Below are 22,794 nucleotides of genomic sequence, written 5' to 3'. Positions count from 1 at the left end.
CTGTGGGAGGCGGCACTCGCCTGGAGGTCTCCCTGGACTCCCACCTCACCTATATTTAGGTACCAGAATTACGGGGAATTATTTTTAGTGAGTTCCTCTCTGACCATGTTAGGGTCGAATATAAGGAGGGAAGAATGACCAACTACTTCTATGGATCCGTGATTGTGATAAGACTTTTTCTTCTTCCCTGTCCCAGGCCTGATCTCTTGACCGGAGGAGAGTAAAATGCCTGTTGCGATGACTGTGCCTGTCAAGTTACGTGGAGCTTCGATCAAGGATTTCCTGAGCCTGCTGGATTTACAGTGATATTTGGCCATCTGGGGATTAACGCTGGTGGAAGCATGCACTGGAATTAAACACGCCCGGCACACTTCAGGATGCTGACAGTGGTTTTGAGGAAGGCCCTGGCTGAGTGCCTCATGGATTCTTACAGCCCGATGCCTGTGGGGGACAGAGGTCCACAGCTGCCTGCGAGGGCTGAGGTCTCTGGTTGGGTCTCTGCCAGCTCCCTCTGGGGCCTCCTATGAACGTGAGTCCTCTGTCTCCTGCTTGTCCGGTGTCTCATGCATGTTCTGTCCAGTGCTCACTTTGGCTTTCAGAGAGGCTGTCCTGGCTGGTGATTGAGGGTTTGCTGGGTGTGGCTGGTTGTCAAAGGAGCTGGTATTTAGTGAGCTCCCTCTGCTTGTCTGACATGATGCTGGTGCCTGGGGGAGACAGATGGAAATGGAAAGGTCCTTCCTGGGAGCTGCCACTGTTCCTTGTGCTGATGTGTGTCATTGCACCTCTCACGGATTTTCCTGGTTCGTGTATCTGTCCCCATCTACCCGACTATAAGTGCCTTGAGGGCCCAGGCCTTCGCAGCATGGCTCTGTGTCTCTAAGACCTTGCGTGGTGCCTGGTACGTAGTCTCTCATGCTGCAGAGAAGGTGGATTAAGACAGGAGGGTTAAGTCATTAAGACACTGGAGAAATGTTAATTCAGTAGGGAAGATATGCATGGGGGGATAATTTCCTGGCTCTGTGCTAAGAGCTAGGAGCCACATAAGACCGTATGGTTGGGACTGTGAGGCTTGCATGTCAGTAGGTGCCCATGGAGGCAGACAGGCCTGGGTTTCAGTCCTTAACATGTACACAGCATGTGACTCCATGCAGGTGACTGTTGGGTTCCTTTCCCTTCTGTATTCAAGCAAGGTGGAGTAAGTACTATCATACTTCACAGGGTTGGTGACGATCAACAAGCAGACATTGAGGTGCTGAACACAAAGCACACACTTAGCACATGGGGGTGATGTTGGCTGGGGGCGGCCTCTGTGGACAGTGGGAATTTCTTGGCACTTGACAATCTATCTGTGCAGAGCCTGGTAGGCAGTGCTGGACTTTAGCCTGGGTACTGCTGGTTGGCATGGATAGTTGATTAAAGGTCAGAGTCCCTGGAACATGTGGGAAGGCCAAGGAACGAGTAGCGGCATGTGAGGGGAAGGAACCTCATGCCACCTGGAGGAGGGAGGGAGCAGCCAGTTGGCCACAGAGGCCTGTTCTGGTTCTGCAGCTGATGAAAAAAGAAGATCTGGCCTCTCAGGTCCAGACTTGGTGGCTTGGGAGGCTGCTAACTCTAAGGGACATTTGGCTTAGTGCTGAGCTGCCCAAAGGACTGTTGTAGCTCAAACAGCAAGTGGCCCAGGGCTCAGGTTGCGTGGGGACACCTGGCATTTGCCTGCCAAGACCGTGCCTGGGGCGGGGCCTTGGATCTAATTTCTGTTGGGTTGCTAGTTCTGCTCATGCCCAATGGCACTTTCATGACCTGATGTGGAGAATGTCCCTCTGGGTGTTACACGCTGTTCTCATCCGTACCTCCTAGAAGTATTATAATTTTATATTCATCTGTGCACGTTATTTGATTTCATGTCTTTCTTCCACGTAGAAAGTAATCTCTTTGAAGTCAGGAAATACATTTGTCTTGCTCACAGTCTAGACACATAGTAGGCACTTTATTTGTTGCATCATAGTTGCCCCATCAAATGGTGACTCTTAGTGGGGTTTTTTTTTTTCCAGCTTCCCTGACAAGGACAGACAAAAGGGAAGCGCGCTCTTTTTGAGCATGTGTATAACTTAGCCCAGCAATCCTACTAGATGGGCAATGGTTGAGGCTCTGAGGGGGTCACATAACTTGCCCAAGATCGTTTATTCAGGGGAAGGTAGAACAGGAAGCTGAGAATCACTTGGCATTTGACACTGAACCAGGCCACTTCAGCAGAAGGAGAGACTCGTCCTCGTCTGCAGAAGGGGTGCGTGAGGGGGTGCTGCAGCAGGCGCCATGCTGTGCTCGCCATTCTGTGCCCACGCAGGGGCAGGCAGGGAGTCATCTCAGGGAGGGCTGCTCAGGACCTGGAGAGGTTCTGAGGGCCGGGAGATTTGGCTGGGGTCGCTGGGTGAGCAGAGCTGCCCTGGGACTGGAGGGGCCCAGTGACGGGTACAGAGGCACCACACTGCCCTTCTCTGGTGCCTTCCAGACTCTCCCACCTCTTCTCGCCAACCACCTCCCCCGCCCGTGCAGGGTGGCAGCTGCGCCTCACTTATCACATGCCCCACAGCTCTGTATTTTCTCCTTTTTATCAGCTGCTCCCTAGAACAACACCATTGTGGTGGCTCGTGTTATCTCCTGCTCCTGGCGGGAGGGCCAGGGTGGGCTCTGCACCACACGACACGGAGCGGTTATGGTGAGAAATAAGACTCCCGCCTGCCTGTGTCGGTGAGCGTCGGTGAGGAGGTTGCACGCTGTGGACAGTGATGTAGTCATTATCACTGAGTATTAAGACATGCTCTGTGCAGGCACCTGGCAAACTGTTTCATTCAAACCTCAAAACGGAGCTATGGGTGGGTACTATTATTGTTATCTGTTTTGTTGTTCAGGTAACTGGAGCACAGAGAGGGAAAGCAAGTATCTCCAGGGAACACAGGCAGGATTTGAACATAGTTTGGTCTGACTCCAAAACCACTGGACAGTGTCGTCTGGAGCTGAGAGAAGCAACTGCTCCCTTGTTGGCCCCCAGTGCCTCTGTGACCTTGGGCAAACCACTTCTCTTCTCTGGGCCTTCATACATTCCGTTTATCGGGAGACTGTCTAATTTCTCCTCTAAGCTGGGACACTTAAGAGTGAAAGGTGCACTGTGACACTTATTTTGGGTTACAGGTGTAAATCTGGATGTGTCTGCACAAACCAGAACCAGAGGTCCCCACATTCATCAGTCATATGGTCAGTGGTGCTGGTGCTATGGGTGCTGGTGCTGCTGGTGCTGGTGCTGCTGATGCTGCTGATACTGGTGCTGCAGGCACTGGTGCTGTTGGTGCTGGTGCTGGTGCTATGGGTGCTGGTGCTGTTGGTGCTGTGGGTGCTGGTGCTGCAGCCGCTGGTGGTGCTGGTGGTGCTGGTGCTGCTGATACTGGTGCTGCAGGCACTGGTGCTGTTGGTGCTGGTGCTATGGGTGCTGTTGCTGCAGGCGCTGGTGGTGCTGGTACTGTGGGTACTGGTGCTGGTGCTGCAGGCACTGGTGCTGTTGGTGCTGCTGCTGGTGCTGTGGGTGCTGGTGCTGCTGGTGTTGCTGATGCTGGTGCTGTTGGTGCTGGTGCTGCGGGTGCTGATGCTGCTGGTGCTGCTGATGGTGGTGCTGCAGATGCTGGTGGTGCTGGTGCTGCAGGTGCTGGTGCTGGTACTGGTGCTGCGGGCACTGGTGCTGTAGGTGCTGGTGGTGCTGGTACTGTGGGTACTGGTGCTGCAGGTATGGGTGCTGTTGGTGCTGATGTGGCAGGCGCTGTTGGTGCTGGTGCTGTTGGTGCTAGTGCCTCAGGCGCTGGTGGTGCTGGTGCTGTGGGCACTGGTGCTGGTGCTGGGGGTACTGGTGCTGGGGGTACTGGTGCTACTGGTGCTGGTGATGGTGGTGCTGGTACTGTGGGTACTGGTGCTGTGGGCTCTGGTGCTGGTGCTGCTGGTGCTGGTGATGGTGGTGCTGCAGGTGCAGGTGCTGGTGCTGTTGGTGCTGGTGCTGTAGGCGCTGGTTGTGCTGGTGCTTCAGGTATTCGTGCTGCTGGCGCTGCTGATGCTGGTGTTGTTGGTGCTGCTGCTGCGGGTGCTGTTGGTGCTGGTGCTGTAGGTGCTGGTGGTGCTGGTGCTGGACCTGTGGGTGCTGGTGCTGCTGGTGCTGCTGATGGTGGTGCTGCAGGTGCAGGTGCTGGTGCTGCGGGTGCTGGTGCTGCGGGTGCTGGTGCCGGTGTTTCAGGTGCTGGTGCTGTTGGTGCTGATGTTGCGGGTGCTGGTGCTGTAGGCGCTGGTGGCGCTGGTACTGTGGGTATTGGTGCTGCAGGTACTGATGCTGTTGGTGCTGGTGCTGCAGGTGCTGCGGGTATTGGTGCTGCTGGTGCTGTTGGTACTGGTGCTGCAGATGCTGTTGGTGCTGGTGCTGCAGGCATTGGTGGTGCCAGTACTGTGGATACTGGTGCTGCTGGTGCTTGTGCTGCAGGAGCTGTTGGTGCTGGCGCTGCAGGTGCTGGTGCTGTTGATACTGGTCCTGCAGGTGCTGGTTCTGCAGTTGCTGGTGGTGCTGGTGCTGAAGGAGCTGCAGGTGCTGGTGCTGTGGGTGTGGGTGCTGCTGGTGCTGTGTGTGCTGGTGCTGCTTCCTGGGTCCGAGGCAGCCCCTATCATTTTCCCTGTGGATTTTCATGAACAGTTTGCATTTCTGGTACAGTACAGAAGCTTGCTGGCCTGATCTCCCTCACAGGTCTGTCTTCAATAGCTTAGAAGAACCCATTTCTCCTGGAGCCCTGTTATCCCTTACTGTTGCTAGAACAGGCCTGACCTGTGTTTGTTCCCACTTGGTGATTGACAGCACGTGCTTCAGTCCTAGGGCCGCCCTTCTACCCCCACAGACACCCCAGCTAGGTTCCTGGAGATGGTCTAGCACCCTGGTCCTGTTTCCCACGGGGTGCCTAGACCTCCTGGGGGTCTGCACAGGCTGCGGTGAGAGAAGGGCTGTGACTTGCTGATTCTCCAGGGCTTCTCAGTGAACAGCCCTGGGGTTGCTTAAGAGCTGGTGTTTGTGAATGCCTGGAATGTGCCTGGATAACCTTCCAGTCTGGGGAGGGGAGTGTAGCCCCCTTTTATATGTGAGCAAACTGAGGTTCAGAGAGATCCAAATGCTGCTGCAGTGGTCTGTGGGGAGAGCAGAGAAGCTGGTGTCTGTGCTCCAAGCTGTCACCCTCAACACCCCTACTCCTGCAGGGCCCGTGTTTCTCAAAGTGTGCTGATGAGGGATGCAAGATGATTTTAGCTTATAGACATGCACTTTTTTAAAAAAATTATTTTACGTTTACTTTAACTTTGATTAGAAAAAGACCATAATTGGCACACATCTGATTTTGCAGATATTACTGGTTGGGATATAGATATTTAAGTTAAGAAAAGGTGAACTTTGCAAAAATACTAAGTTAAGGACAAGTGGCCCTAGCCCTCCTGAAGAGGACTAAAATTGGGGCGCAGGTCCTCATTCTGATTTGTGGTGCTCTGGCTATGTGACTCTGGCCATGTCATTAGAGGCAGTGGCCCTGAGCCTGTGGCGTGAGTAGCTCTGTGTCCTGCCTCTTCGTGTCAGCTGTGGCTTCAGCTCATGGTGAGCCTCCTTCAATCCAGAAGATTCATGATGCGGTGACTGCACAGTTTGTTCTGAAGACAATAAGAATCCCAGGACAGCAGCACTTTATAATCCCATAAGTCTGCTCACATTGACTGTGGCTGCTGATCTCGGCTCTGCCAACTCCATTACATTCACTGAGTACCCGGCGTTTTCCAGGTAATTTCCGTATTATTCTCTAAGATCGAATTATGAAATAGTAAGTATTTATGTTATACAATCAATCGATGACTTATTCATTCATTTTTTGGCACGCCTTTCTCCTTAATAAATGGAGGATAATATTACGTACCCCATGAGTTTATTGTGAGAATTAAATAAGAGACCATATTGAAGGGCTTAATTCAGTTTTTGGTATATAATATATACTCAAAGAATGTTAGCTACTTTTAAATAAAATGTTAAAATGGAATTAGGAAATCAAAACATATAGGCGTAGAGATATAAGAAATATTAAAGATGAGTGAGTTGGTAACATTTAACATTAAATTTACTGCTGAGCTTTCTAGTTATAACAACATGCTGAGTAGGTTATATTTGTGTCTAAATGAAGGATTGGCAAACTTTTTATATCAAGGGCTAGATAGTAAATATTTTCAGCTTTCTGGGCCATACAGCGCTGTACTGGTAGTTAGTTCTGCCTTTGTGTCTGGAAAGCAGCCATAGGCAGGATGTAAATGAGTGGGTGTGGCTGTGTGCCAATAAAACTTTATTTATAACAACTGGCAATGGGCCTATGCGCTGTAGTTTGTCCTTGGTCTAAATGAAGGAAACCTGTTTGTCTTTGAAAGGCAGAAACTTCCCCTGGGTTATTAACACTGAAAAAAAAAATTTGTTACAAGATGTAATATTTTTTTGAAACTTGGTAAGCAGCATATGGACAGTGCTTTCACTGGGGTTTTACTGAAAATCTAGGAGAAGGCCTTCACATGGCTAGTTCTCTTACTGTTCATTTAGCAGACATTTATTGAGAGTTTACTATGCCCTAGGCTCTGATATTGATCCATAATAAAACCTAAAGACGTGTACTTTGGCAAAGGGTGCTGCATTGGCAAGGGGTAATCTTGGTAATTTAGGGAGGTCACTTTAGTGTGTTTTCAGTGTCGGGGACATTGTCCAGTCCCTGAATTACACACAGGCCTCAATGCTAATCTGAGTGGGTTTTTGGTCTGGCAGGCCTGGCCTACAGGGACAGGCACTCAGCCTCCTGCCTCCTGGAGTGGCTGTGTTGTATGAGATCCCTGCTCTCTTTGCCTATAGTTGCAATTATTGAAAGAGTGTGGTCTTTGGAGCACAACTAAATCAGGTTTGTAGCTGTGTGACCTTGTTCAAGTTTCTTAACCTCTCTGAGGTGTAGTCCATAACACCTCTGGATCTCTATCTAGTTCTTACCCTAGTCCTGGCCAGCTAGTATTTGCTCTCTAAATGTTAGTACCTCCCCGTGGGGGCTGAGCGGCTGCTCCTTACTTTCCCAGCTGGAGCCTGTGCCTGTGGGGATTGCAGCCCCCTCCTCCCGGTTGAGTATTCAGTGTTAAGAAGCCTTGAGAAAACACTGGCCTGTGGAATTCCAAAGTTAATGAAGGGAGCGGATTCCAGGAGGGTCTCTGTTTGACCTCCCACCCCCCTTCCCCAACCCCCTGTTATCCCTGAGCGAGTTTGGAGGCAAGTGAAGGTTTATAGCTGCTGCACAAAAGAACTCTCACGCTGTGGCGCAGGACCGTGGCCTTGGCCACTGGTGGTCTGGGCCGGGTGGCTGGGTTGGAGCCTCTCCCCTACCGTGCTGGCTAACCTGAGAGAGACATCTGGGAGAAGAGAGCATGTTTGATAAACTTGGGAAATGATTCTCAGCTGTCCAAAGGAGGGGCTGAGGAAGGGGCTGTGTAAGAAGTTGTCAAGAAGACCCAGTTCCCCTTAAAAAGCAAATAAAAGGAAAACAATTCATTATTCTGGCCTTAGGACCTGAGTGGTATGTTCAGTTAGGACTAGTGGGGTAGGATCAAGAGAACAGGCTTTTGTTGACTGATACAGGCTCAAGATACCGTCTCTGTTTTTGGCACAGGGAAGCTTTGGGGTGAAGGCTTTGGAGACCAAGCTAGGTGGAGATTAATGGCCTCACTGGATTGGGCTTATCCCCGTAGATGAGCCCAGCGTGGCCCTTATCTGTATGTGTGTTCCAGTCAGCCCTGGTGGCTCTCTTACCTCTCACCTTGCCAGGAAGTGGATTATTTCCTATGGTGGGGGGTGAGAGGTGAGGGGATGGGGCAGGGGCTGCTTCTCCCTTTCTTTACCTTGCAGCCTTTTAAAATGTTTGCCACTTGCTGATGGTGGTTCTCCAGGGCAGTTGCTGGGGATGGGGGTCTTTCCCTCCCATCTATCTGTCACCATTTATCACTCCACAAGGGGTGGGGGTTCTGGGGAGAAAGGGTCAACCCCACCTGATTACCAGGAAGTGCACTGACCCCCCACCCCCTTCAGCCCCATGTTGCCTTATCTGGCTCTGGCCAAAGAGCAGCTGCTGCTGGTGAGGTCTCTGAGTCACACTTAGAAGTTTGGGCCTGGATTTAGCGGGAGGTGATGACATAAATTTAAATAAACATTAACCAGTCCCCAAGTTCCCAGCTTTCTGCTCACCCTGGGGTTTCAGAAACTCCTTGTTTGCATGTTCAGGGGATATAAGGATACTCATAATTAAAAGAATTTTTCTGATGGAGAAATGCTCTGGGGAGGTTGTTGGGGCTTTTTAGAAAATCCAGGACCGCTAAGTCCAGGGGCTTCCTGGCTGTGTGACCTTGGGGAAGGCACTTGGCCTCTCTGGGCCTTTGTTTCCTCCCTTGGGAAGTGAAGGTTATTTTGAAAATTAGATCTGGGATTTAAAACCTGGCCAGTTGTCAGTCCTCCCTCTCTGAACATGACACATAGTAAACTCTGAGTCTAACTCATCTTTGCGAGTCAGATTGGTTTTGTGACTGTCCTATTTTCCAGTTGTTGAGTCAGCTCTGGCAATTCGTGGGACTTCTGTGAAGCTCCGGCTCCTCATCTCCCCGTGGGGTAGCAGTCCTTGTCTTGTGCCCCTCACGTGCCTGTTGAGAAGACAAATGAGTCACCTCTGGGAAAGTGCCTGAGAGCTGGATGACACTGCTTTATTGGATTGCATTTCATCCATGGGGACATCCGGAAGGTCAGAGAGCACAGCCCGGGTGATAACAGAGCCCGGTTCCTCATGGAGGGAGCCCAGAGCTGGTGGAGGCGATGGGCAGAGCACATTCCACGCAGGCCAGGCGGTGCTGGAGTGCTGAGGCACACAAGACGGCCAGGACCCGGCAGCCCTCCTCCCTTTTGTGACGGGAGCCTGGGACGCTGGGAGTGCTCTGAGCTCTCTGGCTTCCTCTGCCTCCACTGCCTTTCCCAGCGCCTCCCTGGATTCTAGAATCCCATGTGGTGTTTGGGGGCAGTTTCTCTGCAGCACGTGAATTGTCTAGATCTGAAACACAAAATAAGAAGCCACAGAGGGTCACTTAACAAACACCGTATTGCCCCCACCCCTGGAATTAATACATGCTCATGACGTGGTGTATCTGCTTTGGATTATGATCTTAGAAGAAATAAAAAAAAAATAGAGGCTAAGTGGAAAGCCCGTTGTGAGTCCTTTCTCCCATTCCCCACCCTTCTCTTCACAGACTTTGGGGTATAAGAGGCCATGTTCTTACACTTCATGACAAATCTATTTGGAAGCCATCTGTAGCCCTGTTCTGTGTGTATTAAAATTCTTAGGGAGGCGGCATAATGTATACAGTGTCTGCACTTTTTTCTCTCAGCGTCATGCTTGGTCAACGATGCTACTGTGTTTGTTCATTCATTTCCCCCATGGTGGATTTCTGGGTTGTTTCCAGGATTTTCCTGCTGTAAACAGCGCTGTCATGGGCACCCTGGCACACAGCTCCAGGTGCACGTCTGGGTGTGTCCCCAGGGGTGCAGCACACGGAGCATGCACATTTGCAGCCTTTCCAGAGGTTGCTCTCTAGTCAGAACGGTCTGTTTCCTGAGTTTCTTCCCTGTGATCCTGGGAACTGCTTGGGGGCGGGGGTGGGTGGTGCTGGCTCTGCACCCCTGCGCCAGTTGGCATGCCTGGCACTGGATACCAGCTCATGACAGGCCTGATGAGGCGAAATCTGGAAGGAGATAAGACAAGCACCTGGGGATGGTCCAGAGTCCGGGTGTAGGATCAGCACCACAGGGGTGCTCTGCAGAAGCAGCACTTGGTCAGCAGGAAGATAAATGGAAACAGGGGCTGGGTGGGGGCGGTGAAGACACTGGTGCTGAATGGGTATCTGTGAAAGGGCCTGGCTGGACATCATGAGGCTGGATGGAAGGTCCCAGGCACCAGTGCTTGTGGCCTTTTGGGGAGCTGGCTGTGCAGGGGTGGAGAGCTGAGGGAGCCACTGGGCTTGCTGCAAAGGCGGTGCTCGAGGGGCCAGCTGCAGTCTGGGAAGAGGGGTGAGGGAACAAGAGCCACCATGACCACTTTAGGAGCCTGTCTCAGCCAGGAACTGGGGCTTCCAGCAAAGCCAGCCGCTCGGGAGCCTTTTAGGAAAGAAGGGGGAGTGGGACACCCACTGTGGCCCAAGAGGACACTGCAGGGCAGCAGCAGGGCTGTCTGTAGATGGTCAGGAGAGGAAACTGCTGGGAGGAAGTTCAATGCTGCGGAAAAGCTGAGAGAATAGGGGAAGATTAAACACAGAAAGTTTGAGCGGCTACTTTTTCTTAAAAATAAATACGATTAGAAATGAAAAATTGGGATTTGGTAATGGAAAAAGAATTGTGTGTATACTGTGAAATAGCCTTTTTACTTCTTAAACATTTCCCCCTGATGAAATTAATACAAGGTCTTTGGAGACGATTTAGAATGTACAGAAATGTGTTCATGGTTGAAAAAGTGTTCCACAACCCTCCACTGAGGAGCAGCAACCTTTGTTAACCTTTGGCTTAGAAATAACGAGCGCTATGGGTAGCATAGCCAGCTGGTCCCGGTTTGTTTGTGACTTTCCTGGTTTTAGCAAGGAAAGTCCCACATTCTGGGACCTCCTCTGTCCTACACAAACCGGGGTGGTTGTTCACCCTGCCCATGAATTAAATGATGCCACCGAGGTTAAGTATTTTGACAGCTCATAAGACATTTTCAGAGCAGTCATTGTGGTTCCAGCTTTTAGCTCCAGTGGTGGGAGCTAGTCCAGCCCTGTTTTCTATCTTTGAGGAGTTTACGGCTCATCCTTGGTGTGAAGCAGGGGCATTTCGGTTGTGAGAGGGAGTCTTCCTGGAGCCTGGGCAGTACTTTCTCTCATGATTGTATCAGAGGGACTTCAGGGATTGCACTGGTGGGCTATTCAGTTTTGCAGGTTGGTACCAGGAGAGGCGGTGCATGTTGGCACAAATGCTGAATTTGACAGTCTGCCCCCACAACCTTGCTGGACTGCACTGTCAGACCCCCAAATGATGAGACTTTGTCTGGAGCCTGCTCGGTGTTTCATGGTGATGATGTCGTGATGTCAACGCCCATCATTCTGACGTGTGTGTCTTTCTCTGGCCTCATTGGTCAGTCAACACACCTACCTGGCACTTGTGCCTGAGAAAATAACCTCGTTTTCTAGCAGCAGAACCAGGCTCTCAGTTAGAGGGTGGGCGGCTCAACCCCATAAAGCGCTGAGCGTGCAGGTCCCGGCCAGCTTCGGCAGCTGCATCATGCCCCTCTGAGGCACTGAGGCTGGTGAGGGCAAGTGGCTGGGCCTATTGGCTCGTCTGTGGTAGGAAGGACCTGCTACATTATATGTGGGGTTCAGCACAAAATGAAATGTGTGTCCTCTTGTTCAAAAATGATGAAGTTCTAGATGGTGACAGCACAGCATGAAACCCAGCTCTGCCCTTCTGAGCCATGGGCCCTGTCTACCTGCACGGGTCACACGTCCAAGAAACTGGTCCTGGGTCAGTGCAGGACAGGGTTCAGGCCTCCCATCCACTTCCTTAGCCTGGACATCTTGGGGCTGGGCTGTGTTTCTTGTGTCTGCAGAGCTCTGGCCCATTGATGGACGAGTCCTTGGGGTGCTCATGGGTACCTGACCTCCTTGGGGAACACTCTCTCTCCCCTGCTGCCCTTTCCCCAGGCTGCCACACACAAGTGCTCAAATGAACTTTTAGGAATCTGACTGTACCAGCTTCTGTCTGTGCCTTGATGACTTCATGCAGTTTTGGGGGTGCAGCTTTGTGGGTGATACTTTAGCATGCCCTTTGTTTCCTGCTTCAAAACATGGGCAGCTGTCATAGGGCCAGGCCTCTCACCTGCTCTTTTGTGCTGAGCTTCACTGTCTCTGCTGGGCGTTGATTGGTTTCAGGGGTGCAGACCACATGTGTGGGGTCCTGGAGGTTATGTCCAGAAGAAGCCTCACCTGGAGAAGAGAATTTCCTCCAGGATATGTATTTCTTGTCGTCTTAGAGTGCAGGCAATTCTTATTTGTGGCATCATTTAATCCTTACATCGACCTTGTAAGGTTTTTATGATCTCTGATCATCTCTCTATTCAACTAATATTTGTTGAGTACCTACTAAGTGCAGGGCAGCATGCTGAGAAATCAAGGACCCGTAAGTTCTGTTGAGTACACATATGTGCTCTCTTCTGGTATTTTACACAGCTTCATCTCATTTATTGCTGTTGCAGCCCTGTGAGGTTGCTGCCATCACCCCCATTTCACAGGTGAGGAAATCAGAGTCAAGTCAGTCCCTGTGCATTCCCATTTTGGGTTTACCTGACATCACAGTCTGAGTCTTTTCTGTCATATGCAATAGAGTGCAGTAGCTTCAGAGGCCTGAGCCGGCTCTGCCATTTGCAGATGTAATCTTGCAAGTAATTTAGCTTCTCTCGACCTCAGTTTCCCATCTGTAAAATGGGGTTATACTAGTCCTTCTGTGTGGGAAGGTTTTGAGGTTTCAATGAGATACATTTACCACAGCACCCAAAACATACCAGTAATCCATGAAGTTAGATCATTATTCTGAGCACCACTTTACAAGTGACCTCACAGCGGTTCAGAGAGGGTCCCTTGCAGACAGTCATGTAGTCAGTTTGTGGCAGCCCTCAGTAAGAGCGGGGCCAGTCTTCCTCTAAATGAGAGCTTCTTTCCCCATCCTGCTTTCATGGACAGACCCTAATGACCACCTGGGTTACATTCTTGTTCCTGGAGATTCCTTTGTCCTTGGTGATAACCTAAAGGAACCTTGAGGTCTAGAGCAAGACAAGAAAAAAAATGCCTGGCAGCTGCTTACGGGTTAATTAAGCCATTCCTGAGGTTTCATTTGCTCTTTAGTTAGCACTAAAATAAATCCTCTAAAGGGCTTTGAGGTTTCCAGTTGACATTGCATTTTGAATTCAGACAGCACTAGCATTTTGCATCTTGTTGAGGATTATAAATGTTTAGATAGCAATGAAGATAATGGTAAAAGGAAAAATTGGGGGACATTCAGACTTTGGCTGAGCAGATTGCTCTCCTTTCATGTGATGAGTGAGTGAGAAATGGCTTAAGGGACACATCTGAGGTCCTCTGCTCCCAGGTGTTGGGATGAGAGGGGCATGAGGAGGGTGGACTCTGTTTTGCCACCTGGAGAAGTCTGTGCCTTCCTGATTCTTCTGTGGTCTGATGTTTGAGCCTTGTTCCATGCATTCTGGCGGATGTTAAGGTATTGAGCATAATGGTCGAGGGTGTTAATATGCAGGCATCAATGTCAGGATCCTTATGTAAATGTTACCCTTTGTTCAATGCCTACTATGTGCTGGGATTTAAATCATTCTCCTAGCTACCTACCTCAAGAGGTCAATGCTGTATCATTGTCATTTTACAGGTGTGAAAGCAGAGGCTCAGAGAGGTTTAAACACCCACTACTAAGGACTAAGCTGGGGTTCAGCCTGCCCTGGGACTCGGGAGCACATTCCCAGACTGCCTGTTTCCTACCCCAGACATGTCAAAATTCAGTGCAGTAAACCACAGGGCTCTGGTCCCAGATGGACAGCAGGGGCCCTTTGAAGGCACTCTGGCCTGCAGGAGGCTGGGTCCTTGCGCCTGATGGAAGTGACAGGAGCCTGCTATGTTTACAGTCCCCGTTCTCCTGCGAGGTCTCCGGAAGTCATAAGCCGCTGGCGGCCAGCACTTGGAGGATGACAGGAAGTTATACCCCAGCTCTGCTGGCTCTCTGGGCTGGACACTGGGCAGGGGGTGGGGCAGGCAGGGCTGGCGGAGAGGAAAGTGCCAGCTTCAAACAGTTCAGACTGTCTTGTCCACGGATTCCTGGATTAGTGCATGGTGCCTCAAATGACCAGATTTGGGTTGGGAAGCCTGGCCGGCAGAAAGAGCCTGTAAAATGTTTATGCTTTTCCACGAAGTCTTCACCATTTTGGACTCTGTTTTCTAAGCTATCACCCTAGTGATCATGGATTTTGGATTTTCCAAGCCAGCGTTTTCTGGAGGTTGGAAGGAGGGGATGGCTGGCAGGGTGGGGGAAGGGTGATAGCTGCAGGAGAGGAAAAGTGCTGCAGAAACCAGCACATTCCACACCCGGCTTCTTCCCTGTCGCGTTTCCCTCGGATCAGCAAACAAGGGGCTGATTCACGTGGCCCAAGTGTCCTCCTTTGCCTGGAGTTGGGCTCCTGTACCTTCCAGAGCCGGAGGAGGAAATTCCATTTCAGTTATTCTGCAGCTGTGCATCACTTATGGCATTCTCTATCTTAACTTTATGGCTGCCTCATCTTTTTGGAATTTGCCTTTTTTTCCTCTTTTTGTGGTTGATAGGTCGAGGCGACACGTGGTACAGCTCCATGAAGCAGAACCAAATTTCAGTCTTCCACACACAGTCAGCTTGGGGCACCCCAAGATTCTGTGTACACTTGCAGCACCAGAGAGGGAGGCATTTTTCTAACATGGGGTGGAGGCTTTGCATGTGGGGTTGGCCCCGAGGTGCCAGGAGTCGGGTGCAGGGGAGGGTCCCTGCACACCGTGTCCGTCCCCACCATGCAGCGAGGTCAGCTTTGCTACCCTGGGCTGGAGGAGAAGTGAGTGGAGCGATTAAGCAGGACTGACCGTGAATTTGAGTCTCTGCTGGCCGTGCAGAGGGATGGATGGGGCTGGCTGGAGGCAGGTGCATAGGTGGCGCGGTAGGTGTGTGGGAAAGGTATGGAGTGATGAAATATGCATGAGAAAGTGATATTTTAGAAGCTTTTGTTCCTTAACAAATTTATTAGCTTTGGAACCTAGCTCTATTGCCTTGGCCTCTCTAAGCTTTGATGTCCTCATCTGCAAACTGGAGATGAGAATTTTGATTTTGTGGGGCAGTGTGAAACCCTGCCCTGAAACAATTGCATCTATAGAAAGCCGACGGAGAATGTTAATTTTCTCCCTTCTTTTCTTAACGGTCTTTTCCTGATAAATCTCTGTCTGATTGATGACTCCTGAAGCCCCTACCAGTCTGATCAGTTAAATTAAATGACTTCTTAATGATAATAATTAGATTAGTAACTAATAATCATAGCTGACATTTATCTAGTACTTATTAAGTCCTGGGCAATTCGAATTAGGCCTCATCTGTTATATAATTTAATTCCCTTAATAATCCTAGGAGGTACAGTGCTATAATTAGCCTCATTTTACAAATGAGAAAAGTAGCGTATCAGAGACACTAAGTATAGTGTCTGAGGTCACACAGCTAAAAAAGGGGCTGTGCTGATATTACAGCCACAGCAGTCTGGCTCCAGAGCTTGTGCTGTTAACCACTGTAGCAGTCTGCCAGGGGTATGTGTGTGTGTGTGAGAGTGTGTGTGTGTGTGTGTTTGTGTGTATGTGTGTGTGTGTGTGTGCGTGTGTGTGTGTGTTTGTGTGTATATGTGTGTGAGTGTGTGTGTGTGTGTGTGTGTGTGAGAGAGAGAGAAAGAGAGATTGATTGATGGATTGGTTGTGCGTGGTGAAGGGCAATAGAAATTATTGTAAGGCATTCCTGTGCTACAATATTGGTGGGTCAGGCTTACTTATAGAAGCTCTGGGAAGGGTGGGGATGTGGACTTTTCCTCAGCTGCCTCCACAACTTGTCAATCTCCGAGCTTGTGCTCACATCCTGACCCATGGCCTCCGACCTCCTCTTCTTCCTGGTCTGAACCGTTCAGGGATGGCAGAGCTGGTTGCATTGGCAGAACTCCCAGAATGTGTTGACCAACTCCTATCATTTGCCGCCTGTGCCCAGCTCCTCTGGATAACTTCTCCCTCTTGTTTACAGCCATGCTCCTTTGTTCTGGCTGTTGCTTTCCTGGGCATGTGTCAGTTGAGTGGGTCCAGGCACGTCTCTGTTGGGTCTTGCTGTCCCGGGGATGCTACAGCTGACAGTACTCCTGAGTGCAGCTGCTCTGACCCGCACTGCGGAGCCCCCAGCTCCCAGCCACTCACCTGGCTGGCCTTGCACCGGCTCCCCAGGGGCTGGCCCTGGCCAGTGACAAACTGAAACTGATCACTGCAGCCACTGTGAAGTACAGGGCTAGAGGAACAGGCTGCTGTACACCAGGCACTGTATGAGGCTCTTTATTTCTCATCCTCAGTACAACCCCTATGCATTCCCTTTTTACAGATGAGGACACTGGGCCCAGGGAGGATCAGGAACTTGTCCAAAGGCACAGCCATAGAACTAGGGCTCAATCCCAGCCGTGTCTGATAGCGTGCATGTCCCCCTCTGCCATGCTTCTCCTGGCTGCTTGGGGTGCCATTTAGGAAAGTTGAGAGACCGGGGTCTGCACTGTGGGCAACCTCCTGGCTCCCTTTGGCCTCAGATTCCTCTTATCTTAGGCAAGGGCAGCAAGAGCAGCTTTACATTGTGTCAACTGTTTTAACTGAACCTTACCGCAAGTTTACGGGTGGTGCTTGTTTAATAATCGATAAAGAGTGGGTGTGGTTCAGGGGAAGCTGGTGGGCGGGGAAGGGGTGAGGGAGTAACCAGCTGTTGGCGGAGACCTGGATTTGAGTGTGCGAGTTAGATGAGCCTTCGGACCTGTCTCTTCACTTCTGTGAGCTGAGCATTAGCTTCCCCATTTCCCACCTGTCTTAAAATTCAGAGATCCTGCAGTTTGAACATCCTGACATTCTGCTCACTATAGAGAAATCTACACTAAACACATAGCTTAGGAAGAGGAATTGTTTATTTTATGGGAAGTTATGTAATAATATCTAGTTAAATTGTTGAGCACTTCCCAGGCATCTTCTAAGTGGTTTCTATGTGTTAACTCATGTAACGCACACAACAACCTTACACGATAGCTACTGTTATCACGACTCCCATTTTACAGATGAAGAAACTGAGGCTCAGAGGAGCTAAGTAATCTGCCAGAGATCCCTCAGCAAGTAAGTGGCAGAGGAGGGATTTGAACCCAGGGAGAGGCTGTAGAGCACCTGCAGGTGAGCATCCTGCCAAGCTATAGCCTTTCACTGTGGGAGGGCAACCGACCTTCTGTGAGCTGACTTACTCATGTTATCCAGCACTGCCCTAGTGGAGAAGTTGGATTATCCCCACTGGGATAGTGGAGGGAAGAAAGGCTCTGCATGGTTAAGAAATTTGCCAGAAATTTTAAATAGTGCCATTAGTATTGAACCTATGTCCGCTGACCTCAGATACAGGGTCACTTTTATATCCTCTCCTCTCTTTTGTGCTAACTTTGAAGTTCAGCTCATGTCTACTGTCCAACAGCCTTTCTGTCCAGGTGTTCCCATGGTGCCTGTTACCTTCTGCTAGTTTGGAAGGAGTGGTTTCTCCAGAGCCCTTCTCAGAGCCATGAATTCCTCAGGGGCAGGCACAGGATCCTCTTCTTGTTTGCTCCCCAGCACTTGGCCTTCAAACCAGGATTCCTGCTGCATCCAGCCTGATCCGATGAGCCAGGCCCAGCGTGTGCTTTCCGTTGGTGGGAAGCCGTGGGGTATCAAGGTTAAAGCTGGGCCACGGGTGACTGTGATGAATTCTTCTCTCTGTGCTGAAGGAGGTGTTTTCATGGGGGATGGGGTGTTGCTGCTTGGGTGGGTCCACTCTGCCCCATGGGTGGTCTGCCAAGTGTGGGCAGATTCCACCAGGTAGAGCCAGGTAGAGCTCTCCAGTCTGCAGGCCTAATCCTCTTCCCCACTGTGCGCATTTCCTCCTCGCTGTGTGCTGGCAAAATGGAAAACAGCTGGCCACTGATGTCTTGAAATCACCTACTCAGACAGGCCAAGGTCTCAGTGGGGTTAAGTCCTGGACAGGACAGTCTTTCTCCTCCTCTTGACCTTGTCCAGCTTCCCTGGTGGGTCCCATTTCTGAGCCCATTTTAATCATGTTCTTTGCTCTCCCATCCTGGCCACCAGGCCAACACGAACCCCTCACATCCCACTTACACGGGGGCAAAGATATATAGCCAGAAGAAAACAAAATATGAGCGTTTGGGTCACTGTTTCACTATATGATCACGGATGAGTGTCTTCAACCCTCAGTGCCTCAATTTCCCTAAGCGTGCATTGGGAGAGCATGAGAACACTCATGCCATGTTGTCTCTGGTGTTGCTGTAAGGATGAAACACATCCATGTCCCAGCAAGTGCATTGCTAATGGAAAAGCACCACGCATGCAGACCTGAGTGATGTGCATGGTGGTTACTGTTAGATGTTCCCTCTTCGAATCAAGTTTAAGCTTCTTGTGTACTCAGCAGAGAGCAGACCTAAACTTCAAACTCTAGTGCCACGGCATGTGGTTGTTATTCAATAATTTGTTGCATGAACAAGTGGATGAATGAGCAGTAGGTTGGTGACCTAAATTGGGGGCCTGTTGGGGATTTAGACTTCTTATTGTCCTTTGTGTGTACTCAGCCCGGGACTGAATGCACAATCTGCTGTTAGGAAATAGGTCTGTATTCACCATAATGGGAGATGATGGTGTCATTCTGGTCTCTGGATTTTGGCTGCTTTTTTTCTCACAGCAGGAATTATTGCAGGAAGATCCAAGTGCTCAGCCTTGTTGCCCCTTCAACCTGGCGAGGGCTGTGATCCGGTGCAGAAGCACAGAGGACTGGCCTTCCTGGTCGGATGTTGTGGGCCGTCACCTTAAGCTTGGCTTGTAATGGTGGGAGACTTGCCTTTCTTCCTTCCGGGGTCCTTCCTCCTCTTGATTCCATCCCATTGTTAGCAGCCCTTAGCTGAAGCTTTCTGGGATGCAGGTAAGAGGCAGCGCTTCTCCACGTACAAGCTAGGGGAGCGCAAGTGTCATTTAGGTTCTGATAGCAGGGTGGCTTGTCATTTATCTTTTCTGATGGAGGCTGCCGAAAGCCTTAGTTGTTACTGTGGATTCTCTCACCTTCAATCACTTGGCCTTGGACAAGGCAATTCGTGTTGGAGTCCCAGTTTTCTCATCTGCAAAGTAAGGAGTTGGGGTAAGACTTAGGGGATCTCTTGAGCCCCTTTTGGTCCAAAATTTCCATGCCTTGGGCAGTGTAGAATGGGTGTGTTTGATAGCCCCTAATTGCAACTCTCTTCTCTTTCTCTTTTCCCTTTTCTGCCTGTGCCTCCATCCACTCGTCCATCTATCCACCTATTCATGTATGCACCCACCCACCACCCACCACCTACATTTACTAACCAGTCTTCTGGACCAGGCCTTATGCTAAGTCACAAAGACACAGAGAAGGCTAAAACATCCCCTGGTCTCAAGGGCTCACAGTCACAAGTGGGAGATAGATATTGAAATAAACAGGGAAAATCAAATGTAATGAATACGGTGATTCAGAAAGGTGTAGGCTGCTCTGACAGCAACAGAGGAGACCAGCAACCTCTCAAGATCCCTTTAATGAAGATTAAGACCTGCCTTCTGCAGTGACTCCAGGACAGGCCAGTCTTGATGCAGGGGAGCAGCACCAGTGACCTCAAGAGGCCCCCTTAAGCCACAGGAATCTGTGATGTGGAGTTCTCAATTGCCGGCTTTGCTGGAGATTGAGAAAGAAAGAAAGAAGGAAGAAATAGAGGGGCCGGTCAGTCCTCCTGTACAGTTAGTTTGCGGTCCCAAACCTCTGTTTCCTGGAGCTGCCCTCTGTGTGTGGGGGAGGCACACAGGGGTGGCTTGGCTGGCCCAGCACACCAGCAGCCAGCTCTGGGGACGGGCGTCTGCTGGCAGAGCCTGCCCTCTGCAGTGGTGGCAGCTGGCCTGGACAGACGTCCTCTCTGTCCAGTTAGTCAGCATCCGGTGGCCAAGGGCAGAGTGGAGCCTGTGTTTCCAACAGCCGAGCCGCCCCTGAGAGTGAGGCAGCACAGTGATTCTGAGGGTGACGCTGGCGTTTGCCCCTGAACCCCGTCCCCCGCAAGGGAGATTATGGACAAGGCAGCGTTTCTAATAAGCAGCCTCTGCTTGCCCCATAGCAGATGAAAGACTGTGTGTAAGAGTGGGTAATTTGGGGTTTTCCTGATGAAAGCAGTTGACATTTGTGTTCAGACCTCATACGCACTGCAGCACTCCCTTTCATCTCTGCTATCAAAGCCTGGCCAGTCTTTGGCATGCCTGGGGGCAGCCAGCGCCACCGGAATTGAATTGGGCCGATGGCAAAATATAGAGGAAACAGTGGAATGACCTTTGAAGGCTGTGGATGGAGGAGTGGAGACAGCAGAGGCAAGTTCTGACTTTCCTGGCGGAGGGGGCTCCCCTGGGTGTGGGATTGTGTACCATCCTGTCCAGCAGAGCTGTGAGACAGTGTGCCCTTTGGAGCTGGGCAGTGCTGGCTGAACTGGAACGCTGGATTCTCCACTAGCTTGCTGAGTGCCATTTATCCTCTCTGCTCTCTGTCCTCATTTGTCAGTGAGAATGATAGAATAATGTTACCACCAACTACTGTGGCCTTCACAACTTGTCTTATCCACTGGCTGGAGCCCGTAGGCCCTTCAGAATATTCATTGGCTTCTGGTCTAATTGATGAACTTGACTCATTGTGCCATAGGCACTAGAGGACTGGGGCTGGGGACTTGCATTATTCATCCGAGTGTTCCATACAGTTCTAGCACATAGTAGGCTCTTCAGAAATGATCGGCATGACTCCACAAAGAAAGAACGGGACACTTTGCTTATGCCACCCACACAGTGCCTCTAGCTTTGCAGAGGGAGAGAGAGAGGGAGAGGGAGAGGGAGAGGGAGAGGGAGAGAGGGAGAGGGAGAGAGGGAGAGGGCAAAGAGCTTAGATAACTTGAGTCTCTGAAACACACTAGGTTGCACAATTCATAATGCAGTGAGCAAGTGCTTAAGAGTTTATTCATGCTCAGAATCCCTGCGACAGCTTCTTCTAACCACTCACGAGATAAGTGGAACCCCGACTTGCAGCAACCTGGCCGCCTGTCTGTGCAGTCTGCCCTGGGATGCCTCCACTGATGGGGTACTCACTACCGCTGAAAGGTGGTGTTGATAGTTCTAGTGTTCTTCCTCCTGCTGGGTCGTGGCTGCTCTGTCCCAGCTCTCTGGGTTCTGATCTTCTGGGTCCCCCTCCCAGATGACAGCCACCAGGTTGGTGAAGGCGGTGCGTGCTGGCCTGTGATTGCAGGTGGGGCACCAGGAATCTGACCAGCCCTCCATTTCTGCTCAACAGGGAGCAGTGAAGCCCAAGGTGTCTTTTTTGGCTTCTTTGTTTTTTAATGACACGTCGCTGCACCTCAAGTCTCGCTTGGGCAGCTGTAGAGTGTGCGCATGCTAGTGCAGCACCTTGTCAGTAGGCTGAGGTGTTGAAAGTTCCCTGTATTCCTCTTTAATATTGATTATTTCAAGAAGCAGGGAGGTGATGTCTATACCATCTCCCTCTTCTTAACCCTCCAGTCTGGAAAGTTATTTTGTCGGTTTGTCTGAGTTTCAGGAGTGGGGCTAAGCATTTCTCCCTCTTTCTGTGAAATTGCATATATTGTTTTGCATGCATCCTCCAGTCTGGGGAGGGTCTGCCCCCTCCCCTAAGAAGCTACCCCCCAGGCTCTGTTGTCCACTGTGGCACGGGGCAGTGGGAAGGATGCTGGGGGGCAGACGTCCCACCTTCCGCTCCGCCTGCCTCTGCTCAGCGTTCCACCCCCTCCGCCTCTTGGCCTCGCCTGTGGCCCACCATCCAACAGGGTGGGTGTCCTGGGGACTCAGGGAAGGTCAGAAGTGGAAGGAAAGCCCCCAAGCCGTCACCGTAGGCTCACTATCCCACTTTGGGGTTTTTCTTCCCTTTCCTCCTGCTCTGCCTGGTGGACTAGCAGTTTGGGGGTTCCCCGAATCTTATCCCCTTTGCTAGGAGGCAGCAGTAGGCAGGTAGCACTTTCTGGCCAGTCACTGAACATGAAGAAGCATCTATAGACAAGGTTAAATCCAAACTCCTTGACCCAACCCATCTGGCCTTCCACTCTCCCCCCGGCCTCCCCCTTGTCCTCTCCCCAATGGCAGTTCACATTCGAGCCACGCAGAAATTGAGGAGGCCCTGCATATCTGTGTTCCTGCAGACATGGCTTGCCCAGGGAGGCAGAAGTTGTCATAACATGAAAATATGCACTAATAAACTCACTGCTAACGTCCAGCCCACCCACATCCGACGGTAATCAGTCACTTACTGATTGCCAGACGTTGTAAACATCTGTCAGTCCACTGCAAGAACAGCAGAGACTCTTAACTGACCTCCCTTTGGCTCACTCACTGGATTAACTGATGCTGCTCATTCCCTTTGTGAAAGCAAACTGAGCGAGGCCCCAGGCTCGCCCGAAGCCCAATTTCCCAAGTTCAAGGCTTTGTTCTGTTCCTTACTAGCTGTGTGACCTTGAGCAAGTTAATTAACCTCTCTGCGCTTGTATGCTTCATCTGTAAAATCAGACTACTCTCAATACCCACCTTCTGTAGTGATTATGAGCATTAAATGAGTTAATACACATAAAGGCTGAAAACAGTGTTTTGTGGCACACTCGCTAAATGGTAGCTATTGATCTTGGCGTGCCCGGAAGGCTTGTTACCGCCAGTTGATTTGTGTGCTTGCCAAAAGTTAGTTGTGTTGGTAACTAAATATTACATAAACTGATGACAACTGAGTTTAAAAAGAGA

At 50.6% G+C, this 22,794-nt stretch overlaps 1 long non-coding RNA gene across 7 annotated transcripts in view; it reads left to right on the top strand.

Annotated features, from left to right (window-relative positions):
- Positions 1-225: 225 nt before the first annotated feature.
- LOC123644337 overlaps positions 226-22,794 on the top strand; it is a 156,137-nt gene continuing 133,568 nt past the window's right edge. For all 7 annotated transcript variants that reach the window (XR_006737113.1, XR_006737115.1, XR_006737112.1 and 4 more), the window contains exon 1: positions 226-529. This is a non-coding gene — a long non-coding RNA (uncharacterized LOC123644337). The remainder of the gene's footprint in view (positions 530-22,794) is intronic.

The sequence above is a fragment of the Lemur catta genome, chromosome 9 (assembly GCF_020740605.2).
Source record: "Lemur catta isolate mLemCat1 chromosome 9, mLemCat1.pri, whole genome shotgun sequence".
NCBI classification, from domain to species: domain Eukaryota; kingdom Metazoa; phylum Chordata; class Mammalia; order Primates; family Lemuridae; genus Lemur; species Lemur catta.
Note: the sequence above shows the minus strand (reverse complement) of the source record. Positions and strands in the feature narration are given on the sequence as shown.